This window comes from Corvus kubaryi, unplaced genomic scaffold, assembly GCF_017639235.1.
Source record: "Corvus kubaryi isolate FWS band 111438036 unplaced genomic scaffold, C.kubaryi_AGA036_p1.0 137, whole genome shotgun sequence".
Classification (NCBI taxonomy): Eukaryota; Metazoa; Chordata; class Aves; order Passeriformes; family Corvidae; genus Corvus; species Corvus kubaryi.
The window spans coordinates 29,621,547-29,633,673 of NW_024580671.1; the positions used below are offsets into that span (position 1 = coordinate 29,621,547).

The 12,127-nt window shown below is 38.9% G+C and overlaps 1 protein-coding gene across 1 annotated transcript in view; it reads right to left on the reverse strand.

Annotated features, from left to right (window-relative positions):
• Positions 1 to 12,127, reverse strand: part of PRKAR2B (protein kinase cAMP-dependent type II regulatory subunit beta) — an 83,025-nt gene that overhangs the window by 36,185 nt on the left and 34,713 nt on the right. The window lies entirely within an intron of this gene.

Here is a 12,127-nt window from a genome sequence, read left to right on the forward strand (position 1 = left end):
CTCAGTCATGTTGTGTTTTGATTAAAGAGCCCTGTGTGAGAAGTGTGAAATGAACAGAAATGCCACTGAAATTCGCTTCCTCTCTTGCACAATACAAACACTTGCGACCTCAACCTCCACCCAACCGAGCACCTTCTTTCTCATTCAAATCAATGGGACATATTCAGTACTTTTTAAAAATAAGGCCTAGTCCTGAATACAAAGGTTTAAAAATTCATGACAGAAAAAGTCACTTGTGATCAGTCAGTTTTAACTTCTGGTGTACTTTTTTTCTACTTAATAATTCAATCTTAATGTAAAGATTTTAATGATAGATTTTAAAGCTATTTTGTCACATATACAGTCCTTAAACTGAAAGTCACCTAACATTGAAACTGATTTTGCTCCAGCCTTGAAAATGTCACAGATATTGAAAGAACTTTGCTCCAACACCAAACAAGAATGACGAGAGGTGAACCACAAAATATTACATCCTATTATTTGCCAGAAATGTATGGATATGCCAGAATTATGGGCATTATTGGCATTTTTCAGTAATCAAAATTATGTAAGTCCAGTTACCTAAAGAATCATAGAATCATTGAGGTTGGAAAAGACCTCCAAGATCATCAGTCCAACCTTTGACCTAATACCACCATACCCACTAAACGTATCACAGTGTCCCACATCGATTCACTTTTTGAACACTTACAGGCAGAGAGCCTCCACCACTTCCCTGGGCAGCCTGTTCCAATGGTCTCTTCCACCAGGCAGCAACTGACAGAACAAGAGGACACTGTCTCAAGCTGCGTCAAGGAAGGTATGGGTTGGATATTAGGAAAAAGTTCTTCACGGAAAGAATAATAAAAGTACTGGAATGGTCTGCCCAGGGAGGTGGGAGAGTCACCATGTCTGGATGTGTTTAAAAAAAGACTGGACATGGCACTTGGTGCCATAGTCTAGTTGAGGTGTTAGGGCATGGGTTGGACTCAATGATCTTGGAGGTCTCTTCCAACCTCGTTATTCTGTGATTCTGTAATGCCTCACCACTCTTTAAGTGAATAAATTTTTCCCAATATCCAACGTATACCTGCCCTGGTGTAACTGAAGGTCATTTCCCCTTGTCATTTGTTACCTGGGAGAAGAAGCTGACACCCACCTGGCCACAACCTCCTTTCAAGCAGTTGTAGAAGCAATAAGGTCTCCCCTGAGCCTCCTTTTCTCCAGGCTGAACACCCCCAGCTCCCTCAGCTGCTCCTCATCAGACTTGTGCTCCAGACCCTTCCCCAGTTCCATTGCCCTTCTCTGGATACACTCCAGCACCTCCATGTCTTTGTTGTAGTGAGGAGCCCAAAACTGAACACTGGTGTGTTCTTGCCAGTGCTAAGTACAGGAGAAAAGAGTTTTTTAATAGAATAAAAACATTCTGTAACTTGATAAACTTTACCTTTTTTTTTTTTTTTTTTTTTTGTGAAAAGTAAAGCTGGCACATTCTTGAAAAATTTGTAATTCAAACCAAGCATTTCAAACAAGCGTCAGTGCACTATATCACAATTTCAAGTGTTTTCCACCCCAATTTGATCACCAAAATAAAAAATAAAAAATAAAAATTAAAAAATAATTTGGGAAATCATTGCCACAACAACTGACAAAGAAAGCCAGTTGGCAGCCCTGAGACCTTGTCTGCACAAGGTCTACTCAGAAAGAAAACGTGTAAGAAATTTTACTTGGAAAGTTAGAATACATAATGAATGATAGTATGTAACAAAATGGCTTATGACTTTCAGGCAATTATAGCAAATACCATTACTTAGTGAGTTGCACCTATTGTTAAATATTTTTTCCAAATTAATTCCTTTTTTAACAAAATCATGAACATCATGTTCCACTTAAAGCATCTCTCTACACCAATAGTTACACACTGTATTTTGCTAGATTTACCTAACTAAAAAACCTAGAAAACATTTAACTAAGTGCCTTATATGCAAATTTCTGAGGCCAGCTTTATGTTCTATGTTAAGTGACAGTAATAGTTCATCATTGTGGAGGCCAGAGCATCTACAGGAATTAAATTACTCCTGTTACTTTAAACTTTAAGTCTACAGTTTCTTTGTCATTCCACAGTCCAGTTCTGTGCAGAAGGTTTTAAGTAATTGGCATCCTGTGTCAGGTGTGAGGATACCATGAGCTGCACAATTGCATCAGCAGGTAACAGGGTATTAGCATGGCAATATACACAGCTAACATTTGTGTCAGACTGCAGCAAACCAGCCTCTAATAGCAGGCAGTCTTTGTCTCCTTTATGCAGCACAGATTTTATATCATCATGTGTTTTAATCTTCCTTCCCTTTCAGGGCAGGTTTTCTGCAGAGATGGGAATGTGCACAGTGCAGGCAGTGAGGGTGTCTCACACCCAACAAGCACTGCTGCTGGGCACTTGGTGGTAGGCGTACCACAAAGGATGTGAAATCCCACTTAATTGTTCTTTTTGACTGCATCAAGCATAGGCTTCCTACTCTTCTCTTCTAGGCTCTTACTAATCAGTGTATCAGCTACTGTCACACTATGTTACTCCTGCCTCTGCTTCCTCTGCTTTGCTACTTGACAGCTGTGTTCCCCCAGTTCTCCAACAGTCCTTTTAGTGTTTTTCACGTGCGGACTGCGTTTCTTGAACTGACCCATAAGAACTGTACCACTTTCCCTTCCTCATTCTTGCAACAGACTACTTTCTTGGATGGCGTATTAAAGAAGCCAACTGTGTCGGTCTGATAAGCCCCATACATATTAGGATGAACTATGGGGCACTCCATACTTGTTCTTCCCACTCAGTTTGACTTGTACAGCTACGAAATTCAATTAATGAAATGTACAGTCTTCACCAACATGCACTAACATATTCATGTCATTAGGCAATACTGAACCACAATGACAATTTGGATTCTATGCTGTAATTACTCACGAACAAACTGATCCCAGGAGCACACCTCAGGAAGATCTTTTAGATTAGGATCTCATCTTTTTCAGTGTAATTATGCCACGCAGTAGGCGTCAGTATTTCTCTTTTTCTTTCTTAGCTGTCTTGCATTTGAAGCATTCCTTCACACTAACCATGAGAAAATGTGATTGATTCTGTGATATGTCTAAAAATCCTACAGAACAGTAGGTAAGCATTATATAGGGAGATATTTCTGCTATGTTCTTTATAAATACATACACACACATTTTTGTCTGCTGTTGGCTGATTCTTTGACTTTATCTGTTTGAGCCTAAACCCCAAACTCATGATGTGTGGTATCCTCCAGGAACTTATTCCCAGATGGATAGCATAAATGGGGTTGTTATTTCAAAATAAAGATTAAGATTAGTGCTTATCTTCTCAGTAAGGAAAATGCCTAAAAAAATTAAATTGTGACCTGCATGACTACCTTTGATATTAGTATATTACTATGATGATATATTACTATACATAATATATTACTATGATGGGATAGACAAAAAAAATGAACAAAAGAGTAGGTGTACTCAGCTCTGGACCAACCAATAAGTGTGAAAGTAGTCCCCAAACCAGTGCTAGCAGGAGAAAGAAAGACGTCTCTTCCTGTTGCTCACTAGCAAGAATATGAGAGACTAGAAAGTAATTATTATGTAGGACTTCCCCCTTTCAGTGTTCCAAGTCCCCAGCTCAGAGAGCACAGTTTTGCTACAGTACTGCTCCAATCTGAAGCTGTATTTCCAAAACTCAGGCTGTGATAGCAGGAGAGAAAAAGGCTGACAAGTAGGCGTTGAATTTGTGCCTTAAAAAATGCACTCATCACTTACTAGACTGCTCGCAAAACAGTGTTAAGGATATAAACTCCCAATTTTCTTGCAGTGTGTAGCTGATGTTCAGTGTGAAAGATGGTTTCAAACACTGACTGAAGCTTTGAGTTTAGGCTGATAGGGGTCCCTCTTCTGTGACAGGTTATTTGAAACTGAACCTCCACATTTTTGTTATTTCCTTGCGTATCTAGAGGGAAAAGAGTTAGTGTGTCCATGCAATCTCAGGTTTAACAAGAAAACTAAACAAGGCTTTAACACTTCCATTTAATATTTCCTCTGACAAGTTCATTTTTCTTTATTTTCTCATGGAGTTCTGTTTCCTATTCTATGTAATAAATACACACAATTTTCCTCACGAGTAGATTGTGGCATTGTAGCAAAGAAAAATTGTAGCAATTTTTCAATCTGGCATGCTCATTATAATTCTTCACAATAATTGTGAAGACACCAGAAATCCATCTTTCTCACTTTCATACAAAATTGTTATTAGAGCAAGAAAAGGAATTATTCACCTTAACCCGTTATGGATGCATTCACATTAATACAACAAATACTGTTATTCCATTTTGAACAAATTGCTATGTATAACATGCCTTGTCTTACTCATCTTTTATCCTTCAGGAGAAATCTTCTATAGCATGAAAGTCAAACCACATGAAGTCACAGATGGAATGGAATTGTTTTGGAAAACTGGTAAGCAGATATGACAGCCTACAGATTCATGCTCTATCAGTTACAGTGGAGGGAGCATACCTCCCTCACCTAACATAAGTGTGGAAGAGCAACATAGCACAGCAACCAAAGAGGAGCTTATTGTAGACACAGATACTGAAATGTTTTAGAGAAGAAAGATCAGAACTATTAAATAATTACTATCAATACACACCTGCTCCTAATTGATTTTAAAATCCTTCCTCTTTCTTTTACCAAAACAGATACATTCTCATTCAAAAAAAAATTTTTTTTAATTTGTTTTAAAATCATGAGTTATGAGCATCCTGATAAAAGTATTTGAAGATTATTATCTTATGTGATCATTTATTATTGGGATCTGTGAAATTATCAATAATGAATGCAAACTTAGAAGTGGGTTAAAACAGAACACAGTATGACTGTTGAGGTTTAAGAATTTAGTGCTCCCACTGAGATTCTCCAAACTATGCTGCCACTCATTCATCTCCCTTCCCCCTGCATCGAGCTGGAGAGGAGAACTGGAGGCACAAAAGGTAAAAATCATGGGTGGAGATAAGAACAATTTACTGGAAACAGCACTAAGATAAGGAAAGAACAGTAACAGCAACAACACTAATAACAAAAGTGCAGAAAAAAGAGGGAGTGAATCACATGCAAAGAATGCTCACCACAGAGATCGACCTGACCACATTAACCCTGACCACTCCCTCCAGCTCGGAGCCGGCGGTACCCAACCACCCCTCCGGCTCGGAACCGGCACCACCACACCTACTCGCCCAGACCCGGCTCCAGCATGGTCCCAAACAGGACCATTCCCAAACACTGGTACAGCTGACGCCACACTGCTGGCTGCAGGAAGGGCTTGGCATATAAATACAAGCTCTACTGTGACACTTTCCCATACCCATCTTATTTGCAAGTTAAGACAAATAAAATCAGTTTAAAGGTATTGGTCAGTCAGTCTAACAATTTGATATCTTGCTAGGATATCTGAGCTCTTCCTCAAACTGGCTGGGCAACAGTCCATTAAGACAAATTTGACTCATATTTCAACACCAATCTCTGGTTTATATTTCATATGTCTGAAACAAGACAAATAGCTGAAAAAATTACAATTATTGATTTTATTGATACAAAACCACATGCAGAATGCTTTCCAAAGGTAATACAAAGACAGCAGGAAAAACTGAAAAACTACAATTTCCCATAAAGGGGGATACACAGTAATTTGTGAGCTCAAAACACAACTCTCTTATTTTCTAAAGAAACAGTTGCTGTCTAGCTTTACCAACTTGTACAATTTAAAAATGATTACTCTGTACATTTTAGTCAGTTTATAAAATGCAGCCAAGAAATACGTGATTGCAAGGACATCTAAACAAACACAGAAATACAGATGAAATTTCAATAAATCATCTAAACCATCTGCCTAAATCATCTATGCACTGCTGCAGTATGAATTACACCTCTATTCCTTCAAGAAAAGGTCCTACCTTTCCTGAAAACTTCTGAGATAACACAACATTCCTGTGCAGTTTAGTCTATTGCTTTACTAAATATTTAGTCAGAGAGTTCCCCGAAGCATAGCATAAATATTTGTGTGTGTAAAAATTAGGCTAATCACTATTTGTTTATTTCCTTCATCCCCTGCCACCTCTTTGGGACAAATATTGAGAGCCCTCTCTATAGCAACCTAGTGCAGAGCACAAGGCTTATGTACTTACTGCTACCATTTCCCTCTCTCCCTTCTCTTGTCTTCTTTCCTCCCTTCCTCCACCACCTCAACTTTTGCCTTATAGTATGCATCTACTAAATCTCTTCTTCTTTTTTTAAGCTTACTGTGTTATGACAAAACAGCTTAAACATATCTGTATCTAAAGCCTGGCACAACATTAATTTGCAACAGTTTGCCTATTTCTGTAACTCAGCTCCATCAATGGGCTCTGAAAAATTCATATTCAACCTCTGCTGATCATGTATACAAGGAAACAAGTTGATACAACCTGCTAGAATCTGTTTCAGGTTTTGGAGTTTTAAAAGAGGAATAAATGAATGTTGAATATGAACCACTTAAAAACTTCCTGAAGTAATGCAGAGATAGCCCAAACTTTGTTTTCTTTTGAACAAGAATACTACTGTCCAACTATACACTGTAGTATGAAAGAGTTTTGGTTTACATGCAATGGAATCGAGAGAAGAAAAAGTTTCATGGGCAGAATCTGTCACTAGAACAGCCAAAACAACTGAACCTGGAAGGAAGCAGAAAAGCTTCTGAGCACACACACTCTTCTTCAGACCTGCATCAAAAGCAACAAATCTCAAGGTAACAACAGGACAGGAACAAGTACTCCCAAGTTTAACATCATGACGTTATTTATCAAACATTCTGAATGAAAACAGTGGTTAGAAGTGGAGGCAAATGTGTGTGTTCTTCAGGCATCTCTAGGCCTATGTTAATATTTCATTTTCCTACAGGAACTTTTCTCAAATTGCCAGAAAATATAAGAGGAGACAAGAGCAAATTAAATTGTTTCTGTGACTGTCTCATTTGCAGAAGTGCACAGCAGATAATTATGCAAGAGAAACTAAAGAAATGGAGCTGGATCACTTGATTATGGATTGCATGGGAAACAGCTTTTATCACTAACTTTCCACAGACCCAGAAGTGTTGTGGGCAGATCACTGAAATCAGTTCTTCAAGAGTTAAAGAGTCAGCAGTGTGCCCTGGCAGCCAGGAGGGCCACCCGTGTCCTGGGGGCATCAGGCACAGCATGGACAGCTGGGCAAGGGAGGGAATTGTCCGGCTCTGCTCTGCTCTGGGGCAACCTCACCTTGAGTGCTGGGGGCAGTTCTGGGTGCCTCAACACAATGAAGATTTAAGCTGTTATAGAATGTCCAAAGGAGGGCTATGAAGGGTGAAGGGTCTGAAGGAGAAAGCCAAGGAGTGGATAGGTCACTTGACTTATTCAGCCTGGAGAACAGGAGACTGAGGGGAGACCTCAAAGCTGTCTACAGCTTCCTAACAAGGGGAAGGGGAGGGGCAGCCATTGATCTCTTCACTCGGGTGACCAGTAACAGGACCCAAAGGAACAGCATGAAGCTGTGCCAGGGAGGTTTAAGTTGGACATTAGGAAAACTTCCTTCACGCAGAGGGTGACTGGGCACTGGAACAGGCTCCCCAGGGAAATGGTCACAGCACCAAGTCTGATGGAGTTTAAGTGGCTCTAAGGTGCCTACAGCTCGGTGCACCACACCCTTATTGTTATACAGCAAATTATTTGAGTGTGACAATTTTAAGAAGGACCCTGACAAGGCACAACATGCCTTCCTTACGGTGCTCTGTTCATGCAATGTAGATACACTCTCAAATTCTGACAGCACTTTTTCTTCTGGTTTTCCTCACCACGACAATGGCAGCCTTAGCACTTAATTGACTTTTAGCATTAGATACCACTGTATGTCAGCTATGTCCTTGCTTATTTGAGAAATGTGACATATTGAGCATTTTGAATTTCAGACTGACTACATGTGTGTTATGAACAGAGGTGAATCCAACATCACTTGAATTCAGTTTGGGCGTTATTTATCACTCAGAACAAGCAGAACCAGGAATTCTTCTTGAAGAACTGGAATTACCGGTTCATCAATAAAGTCCTTTATTTTTCTTTCTTCTGTCACTTGATATGCTTCTACAACAATGCTGCATCCTACCTAAGCATTTCAAAGGGGACTTTACAGTTACTTAATTCCACACCATTATTTTTGGTACAACCCCAGCTTCTGCCTTACTCTATAAAAGGGAATAGTACTTCATTTCAGTAAGCTGCCTTTCTCTGACAATTTTTAATATGCCACAGGAAAGTGGGTGCCAATCTTTTTAAGAAAAACTCAATATAGTTGAGTTGATTGAAAACCACAAGTGAAATATTGTTCCTAGGGACATTTTCTATTCTTGGCCAGCAATGTCAATTTGATCTTCCTATGTAACCATTGAATCTAATGTCACCTATGCTCTTCCATAATTTCAGAAAGCAATTAGCCATTCCTTCACTAACAGGACTCCTATAGTCTAAATGCAGTAAAATTCACCGTGTTTCTTAAGTACGTTGTCATGCTTCCTGTAGGAATTATTAAATTGAAAAGTAGCAGTGATATATATAAATGCTGCTGTGGGCATGACTAATCCAGTCCACACAATGGTTCAGGATACTGCAGACCGAAACTTTTATTTTGTCACTTTCTTCCTAATGGCATCTTACACAAAGAAGAATAATAAACTGTTCTGGCAAACTTGCTCCCAGATTTTCCCCTGAATGAGACTGCACAGAACCTCCCTCGTCCTATCTGAAGGGGTGACAAAATGCAGGCACCTCTCATATGACAGGCAGAGGCATGAGCCCTGCGTGTCAGACACGGGGAGAACTGAGAACACCCATCTCCACAGCCGTGGGATGAGGGTGCCGCCAACTAGGGCAGGAAGGGCCAGTCACTCCGTAGAGACAACCCTGCTCCTGGCCTGTGTGGGATGAAGTGTGCAGGTGTGTGTCCAGGGTCGGATACGGTGACACTGTCTTGCTGTGCAACCACAAGGCTGGAGGTCTGACAGGCAGCCCACCACTGATGTAATCACTATTCATAGTGGTGCTGTAAAGTACTCGCCAACCTGCTTGTGAAGTGTTTCACTGTGTGTATACAGTATTTTAGTTTAGGAAACACCTAAATTTAAGCTCATTATGCAGCAAACCCGTGCTGGTTTTGTTGCATTATTCTAAGCTCCTGACAGTGTTTAATGAGATAGTTTACTTGTTTATCTATTGGTCATGGTTGAATGGAAATTAAAATTATCATAGCAAGATAAGTACCTTATCCATTGCAAGAAAGCATCTGTCTATATTCAGAAAGTGCATCTCTTGGCCACCTCAGCTTGTTCAGGAATTTCTACTAATTCTTCACCTCATGAACAATATTCACAGCTATCTCTTCCACTTCATGCTGCTTCTACCTCCATGCTCCCCTTTTTCCCACATCCAAGTCTCTTGATCACCTCAAGAGTTGTTTTCCTTTCTTTTCGTCTTAGTGCCACCAGATTTTAAAAGAAAAATTAAGGATTAACTACTTGCAGCTGTCTCATTGTTCATTCTAGCACTATAAAGTATTTTTAATCTCCTCTTCTTGCTAAACTCCTCTTTTTAAGAGTGTGATATCTATTATTCTTTGTGCATAGCCTAGAACAATGGAGTGCATTATTAACTAGCCCGTGAGTAGCTATGTTACCAGCACTATGGTATATTTTATGTATAGAGCCCACATTGCATATATACACATATGAATAAACACACATCAGAGATACCAAATTAGGTAGCTCGGTAAATTTTAAGAACTGGAATTCAGGAACAGTTAATTTATCCTAGCTTACTTCTGCTTTTTTCCTCTACATACCAATGACAGTTCATTAATACATTCTCAGCATGTTACCAGGAACAGCTGTTAAATAATAAATGCTGTACTGTATTATTTTCAGTAGGTGCTTCAGCAATTAAACTCTGGGTGCTTAATTTCTAGCTCAGTTAGGAAAAATAACTGCATCTTATGCAACCAAGTAAAATATGAGGAATTACCAAAGAATAACAGAAATATCAAAATACTCATTGTAGAGAATTATTGTTCTCTGTGAGAAAATGTCGGAAACTCAATGCAAATCAACACATCAGAACCTCGTGTATTTCATTTTTTTTTAAATCAATCCACCCTCAGGCAGCACAACTCCTAGGCTGTGCAAGAGAAGTAGAGAGAACCTATGGGCGGAGGCATGACAAAAAGGGACCCTGAAGTCCCACACTCCCAGAATCAGTCTGCAGCATCATTAACTAGATGCAACATGAAACCACACTCTACAGCTAACTCTCTGAATATTCACCACTAGCTTGGAGTAATATCCACCAGAAGAAAATCTTCAAAAACCCTCAACAATCTTGCACATTCAAATTTTTAAATAACTCTTAGCCAAACAGCCTAAAATTAAGATAAATTAATACTTGAGAAAAAAAAAAAACCCTACATTTCATTTGGTCTGCCTACATAATACATATGGCATTTCCTAAACATGAGAATCAGCTTTGACTACAGAAGGCTATTAAGCTACAAAGCATAAAAAAACCCCAAACCTGACAGCTACTATCCACCAGCTTTTCCACTTGCAAGCTATCTTGATTGCCTTAGTTTATACAAACAATTGTTCAATTTTAAAAAAGTATTTAAAAATATGGCTAGGACTGCAAACATCCCTGTGAAATGTTTATATTATCAGCATCGTCTGATTTATATTTTTAGTTTTCTATTTTTTCAACCAAGTTTCTTAAATGTACTGTACCTCTCTGATAGTCATTTATCATTTGAGAAGAAAAGTAAGAACTATCACCTTTCACAGGCTGTCTTGTTTGAAAAATAGTTATTTTAACTACTAAAGCTACTAATAAACTAAAGTTTTATTACCTTAATAAAATAGTACACATAATAGACTGCAGTATTACCTTGTTCTAGCTTGAAATGTATTCATATGATTTACATCTGGACAATACTACACCACCCGACTCATTATTCTGAATAAGTTAACTATTTTATCTCTCCACAACAAGACCAAAATACATGAAATATTAATTCCCCACAGAAATTATTTCCCCAATAAATGCACAAAATTTTCAGACTTATAACATGGTTTTAGTTTCCTTTTAAAAATAAAAGTTAATTTAATATTAAAGAAACATTAAGAATAACTGATTGGGTGGGTTTTGTGTGCAAGTATTAGCTTTTCAAACAATCAAACTCTCTGAATGCAAAAGCTTATCACACAGCTGTTAGAAGGACTGCATTCATTAACGTCAGCTATCAATCAGTCACAGTAGAACTCTCCTTAAAACATGAAATGTGATTTGCATAGAGGCCTGCTCACTGTTACTGAGCACTAGTTAACGAATCCTTCCTTTCATCTCAAGGTACAGTACGTCATGGAGTATTATCATTACTTAAAGCATAAGAATATTTGGAATTAATTACATTTTCTTACTTTGTGCTACATATATGAAGGTGGTGATGCCCTGGCACAGGCTGCCCAGAGCAGCTGTGGATGCCTCATCCCTGGAAGTGTTCAAGGCCAGGCTGGATGGGGCTTTGAGAAACCTGGGATAGTAGAAGGCATCCCTGCCCATGGCAGGGGGGTGGAATTCAATGATCTTTAAGGTCCCTTCCAACCCAAACCACTGTGTGATTCTGTGATATGTTATGCACCAACCCTGCAAACCTCCTTTTTTCTGTACAGTTCCTCAGTTATCCTGAGGATTTTCACTAGTATTTTTACATTGACAAGGAACTACTTGACTGGGGTTGAAACTAGTAAAACTACAAGTCTGGATAGGCTTACTGCATTATGAAGTACATTTATTAAAAATGACCTGAAGTTGAAAACAAAGAGCATTTTATACTTGGATGTTAAACTTGGCATACTGAAATGACTAGGAACATCTCACACCTCCTGCTCGCCTGACTCTTATGAGTCAGTCATGAGTCTCATTACATTTCATGGTGACTTTATGCCGCATTTTCAGATTCATAGTACTTTAAACAAATGAGATTCAGATTC